The following is a 6,337-nucleotide window of genomic DNA, read 5'->3' as shown; positions in this document are numbered from 1 at the left end:
TTCATAACCCGACTAGCAATCGTAGCTCTTAAAAGCCGTTGTCGAACCCTGAACAAACCAATGACGCGTCCATTAGATAAGTGATCATATATTCCTCCGTTCTAGATATCATATGGACTGAGACATGGATTATAATCATTCTCTCTGTCCATTTGTTGTTTCCCGATTTCCGATTTATGACGACCGACTAATTGAACAAAACATATCAGTCCAGGCTTGGCCAAGCACTTAGGGTGTCATCAATAAATCATCGAGGGGCCCACAGATATCGCTTTTATCCCTTTAAAGGTAAAAGGAATGGATAAACTTTGACTCATATGATTGTACTAACTATTTGTTGAATCATACACAAAGGCACGTTTTATAACATCGAGTTACCAATGCGTTTTCATGCAATCAATGTATAACCAACTCATAGTCAACAACTCATATATCTAGGTTTGAAGAATATAAGATATTATCGTCTCATGATTCACTCATGACAAAATCTATGAAGTGAGTCAAATGAGCATGGGTTTAATCCAATACTCAGAACTTATGAGCACTCATGAATGTTGCAACAACTCTTGCTATGTCCCATACCTTGGACATCTACAATCCAGCTTCATGACAGTCTTGCCTTAATACCTACTTCCAACGTATTATCGACTGTGGATGGTTTGAATAACTTAATCATCTAGGAAGAACGACCTAGTTATTCTGGAAGTCAAAACATGCAAAGTGAAACACAAGAATAATACTAATCCTATATGGCCCCAAAACTCTTTGAGAGTAAATAAAACATCTTTTATCTAAGCACCATATTGATTACTCATTATTCAATGTTTCGATTCATCAACTTAATACATGAATTATAACCATAGTCATGCCATGCTCCAAGCATGCACACTATGTTTGTCCAAACAATAGCTATGCCATACTCCAAGTATGCACACTATTTTTGTCTATGATCCTTACATTGTGCAACAGATCGATTGACAATATTTCAAGGATGCTCATTTCACAATCCCAATCCTTACTGCAAATGTAAGAGTACCAAACTCTTGCCATTTACTATAATCTATTAGATTCTAAACTTATATGCAATGATCCCCATGTAATGACTATGCCCAAGTCACAAAGACTTGACAACAAACATTACAAAGTATTCCAATGGAAAGTAATTCCATGGAAACGAAGTCTCACATTCAAAGTACATTCCTTTGAACACCCTTCTTGCATTAAGTTCTCTAATCTTACACAGATTCAAAGAATAACTTCCACCTATGGAGACAATTCCATATTCCCATTTTGACTATCACTTCTGAACAAGAGTTGCCTCCTTTCAGAATATGTCAATATGGTCCTATCTCTATACTTCCAATTGTCCATGAGCAACCAATCTTTGGTAAACCTCAGATTGTCCTTGACAATTGCTTAATCATTTTAGTCAAATACAGTTCTATTCCTTTTTCCCTCTTAACGCCCGAGGCATTTGGAAAATTTAGAAAGGATAAATATTATAGCACATGTCATCGATCCTATACCCGAAGCATATGGGACACGATTCATGCTAAATTTTTTTTATTTGCCATGTTCTCACAATTCGAACTATGAAGAGGGGTGCCATAATCATAATCGAATTTTGAGAATGCAACATATATATAATTTCCTTATGTTGAACCATTCCAACATAACATTCATATATATCCTTGACTAAAGTTGATTAAGATCTCAATCTAAGCTCTTAGAATTGAAATGAAGTATAAATCCTCTCCCTTAATTATAGCAAAACAACTTTTCAAAGCGAATTGAACCTTTTGTTTTCTATAATTAACATTGCTAACTTGCAACACTAACCATAATAATCATGCTCCTACTAGCACACTGATTATTATCTTACTGGCACAACACTTATGCTCCCACTAGCTTTGACATGTACTCAGAAATCAACTGGACTTCTAGAAATCAATACTTTATTGACTTTCTTTCCAAAGTTCAGATTTCTGATACAAGATTGCTTTGATAAGACTTTATCAAAATCATACACCTTTCCTTAGATAGCTCAATTGTTTGTCTAAACAATTGTGAAGAGGGATTCCATAATCATAATGTTTAGACCTTTTTGCCATTCTCACAAGTCCATGTTAGTATGCCGGTTAACCACACGCGCTCCACTAATGACTTTGAGAATGCAAATATCACAATTGCTATCTACTTAAAATCTACTTAAAATCTACTTAGTGAAAGCGTTTCCTCACCATCATTTTCATGAATCGGAGAGAAACCTTATGACACTTAGATTTTTTATGGTGCATGTGTTCCTATCCATGTGAATTTGTCAAAACCATAATAACACGACAAGGTTAGTGACAAATCCAAACTCATATGGATTGAACTTGTTCAATCTTAATTTCTTGCCCCCCGGCAGCACAAGGGCCTACCATTGCTTCCAGGTTGTTATGCAACCAATTGAGAACTCATAGAACTCATATGCAAAGTCAACTTTTATCTGGAATAGGCATAGAAATAAGAATATGTCAACACGATAGGTTACAAACCTCAAGTCGTGGGCTAGTGATTAACAATACTCTTGATTAGTTCTTGAAACTATCTCAATATCTTTTAAAACTCCCACTGACCTCTTGACATATAAGCTTCTCTTTGTCAATAACCATTCCTTGACAAAACAAATATTCAAGGATTAGTGCGGATTCTTTTCAAGCTAAACACTTCTCACAATTGGTCTTAGTTGGTCGTTGTTTTATCCAAAACTTCACAACTAACCAACTTCAAATGTACAAGAATAGGAAATATCGTACTCTACATTTGACAAGTGTTATAAACTTTCTAAAGATTATGTCACTCAAGTTACAATCTTGGAGGATGACTCTAAGAGTTGATTCTGGAACGAAGTATGATTTATCTTTTGATTTAACCATTTCAACAATTCATGATTCCTCCCCTTAGTCAAACAAATGCACTAAGGAGTCCTTAGAGGATCAATTGTGATATGGTTTCATAATCATTAAGATGATCATAAAACATGATACTAAAGTACTCTCCCATCTCTTCAGATTGGAGAAACTTTTATCTTTTTGCCTAATTTGATTCTTCTCATTCGTCCTGCCATACATTGAAACTTTTCTAATGTTTCAGAATTACACTTAAACTTGTAAGTATAACCATATTTACTAAACTTTAGTAAATCATGACGAATAGTCTTATCATTCTTTGTGGTGGACCTGATCAGCGCACAACCTAGTGCACCTGATCTTTTAGTCCTTCTCTTGACTCACATATACATGAGAACAAGGAGTTAGTCTTAATTTCCCAAAGATGAAAATTCTCATTCATCACACAATACAAGTTGCATGATTCCAAGTTTCTATCCAACTGAAACTTGGATGATGAGAATATTTCCTTATTTGGTAAATTATGACACTACCACAAATGGAAAAATCAAATCTATTTTCCAATATTGCTTATCAATGGAAACATATAAATAACAATTTTTTCACAAATGCCATTGTAAGGATACTTAAAATAAATAAATCAAAATTTTCTTTTATTTTTAAACTTTGCGGAAAAATCTTATCCTTACAATGCAAATACATATGAAAAACATGTTGTTATCTATTCCTGAGCAACATATCATAACTCTTAAGCAGCAACTCAAAATTTTGATCATCGAACCATGCGATCGAAATCCATCTTCGCGATCAGAATTAGCATACTCTTTCTTTAGGTTTCCTTTGATTCTTCAAAACATCAAAATGTAATTACATTACATCAATGTATTAAGAATCTCCAAAAGAGACTTCATAGAGTTATATAATGGACTTTAACCTGAAGCAAAGTCAAAACTTTTTGACTTTTACCATCCTTATGAACTTTCAGCTAAATTCGGCAGCTTCGCAACCAATGCCCCTTCTTTTGGCAAAAGAAACATATGGACTCTTTGGAAATGGTACACTTGATTGTCCAGACTTAGCCTTTCTCTTTACCATTGAGTCAAACGACTTGACCATGGCCGATCCCATTCCATTGGGAAGAGAAAGTTTTTCTGGACTTCCAATGTCACCATTGTGAATGTCCAAATAGGTTTAGGAAGTAGATCTTCCAATCTAATTTGCTTTACCAATGCTCCAAATCATTGCTGATTTAGCAGCATCAAGCAAATAGATAAGATCACTAAGGGTCATGTCGTGATCTGTCATCAGGGAGTGAGTGAAGAACCAAGTCAACAACCAGCTGCCTCGAGACTTCGACATCCGACTCTCCTGGCTTGCCAATATGTGACTTAACCTCCAAGATGTAAGCACATATAGTCTTTGCTTGCCAATAGGGATTGAGTGACTTAGAAATTTTCAAGTCTTGAAACTTGTGGGATAGGGAGAATTATTGGAGGAAGTGAATCATGATTTACAGTCCCATTAATGCACAACAAAGGGATTAATCTTTCACCTTGATTGCCATGTGGGATATCATCTTCAATAGGAAAGCTTGTTCCTAAAGATTTGGGAAGACCATAGTTGTCTTAACTAGACATCTATAATGGGAGAAATTCAAGTTTAGTTGATTTAAAGTCCTTAATATAACACCCGATATGAAATATTAATGCTAGGATCCAACAACCTATTTATTGTTGGGTTTTAGTATACTACAACATCCTATGGTGCACATACAACCCTAAATACCTTGGATCTATGTTTTCTCTATTATACATGCAAATGGTTTCCAAGGCATTAAACCTATAACTAGCATGCATTTGACATAAACCATATAATATACTAGTTAGGGAAACATACCTTTTATGTGGCTTGAAGTCTTGATGTATTTGGCCTTAAGAGCTTAGCACCAATAGTATGAAATGCCTCAAATGGAATCACAACACACCTAGGACAAAGGTGGCTCTTGAGAGAGAATTCCATGCACCAAAACACCTCCATATTTCTCTAAGAAAAGAAGTGGTGATTTTGGCTATGGAGTAACCTATTTATATGTAGGATTCCAAGGGTCATGGGTATAACCCATAATCCATACCCATGGGTTTTATGATCCATGGTTCATGTGGCCCAACTCTTTATGTATCCATACATAAACTTGGTCCAACATGGATCATAAGCCCAACACATATAAATATAACTAATTATCATAATTAGTCCCCATAGATTTAATTAGTCTCTTTTGATCACTAAATTAATTCCAAATTAATTCTTGATCGATACTAATTAAAACATATGATTTCATATTAATATATTATAACTTATAATATATTAATAAACCATAAATAACCTTCTCTCAAAAGTCCATCCTAACAAATTGTCCTGATGATATGCAACCCAAATGGACCATGCTATTCTCGGGTCAAGTACATACTAATAATAGTTATGGGCTTAGACATCTAATCCAACAGTCTCCCACTTGGATAAGTCTAAAACTATTAATGCAAGTACGACTTCATAACCCGACTAGCAATCGTAGCTCTTAAAGCCGCTGACGAACTCTGAACAAATCAATGACGCGTCCATTAGATAAGGGATCATATATTCCTCCATTCTAGATATCATATGGACTGAGACATGGATTATAATCATTCTCTCTGTCCATTTGTTGTTTCCTGATTTCCGATTTATGATGACTGACTGATTGAACAAATCAAATCAGTCCTGGCTTGGCCAAGCACTCACATGTGTCATCGCTAAATCATCGAGGGGCCCACATATACCGCTTTTATCCCGAAGGTAAAAGGAATGGATAAACTTCGACTCATATGGCTTGTTCTACTACTTGTTGAATCATACACAAAGGCACGTTTTATAACATCGAGTTACCAATGCGTTTTCGTGTAATCAATGTATAACCAACTCATAGTAACAACTCACATCTCTAGGTTTTAAGAATATAAGATATTATCGTCTCATGATCACTCGTGATAAAATCCATGAAGTGATTCAAATGAGCGTGGGTTGAATCCAATACTCAGAACTTATGAGCACTCATGAGTGTTGTAGCACCGCTTTGTCCAACATCTTAGACCTCTACAAGCCAACCCATGACAGTCTTGATTCATATCTACTTCCAACATATGACTGACTGTGGATAGTTTGAATAACTTAGTCATTCAGGAAGAATGACCTAGTTTATTCTGGAAGTCAAAACATGCAAAATGAAACACAAGAATAAATGAATCAAATATGGTATCAAACCCTATGAATATAAATAGACACTTTTATTTATCACCATACTGATTACTCATTATTCATTGTTTCGGTTTTATCAACTTTATACTTGAATTAAAAACACTAGTTGTCCCATGCTCCAAGCATGTACACTATGTTTTTCTTAAACAATA

This window comes from Lactuca virosa, chromosome 5 (genome assembly GCF_052849685.1).
Source record: "Lactuca virosa cultivar CGN04683 chromosome 5, Lactuca_virosa_CGN04683_v6, whole genome shotgun sequence".
Taxonomy (NCBI): Eukaryota; Viridiplantae; Streptophyta; class Magnoliopsida; order Asterales; family Asteraceae; genus Lactuca; species Lactuca virosa.
This window is presented reverse-complemented; position numbering follows the sequence as displayed.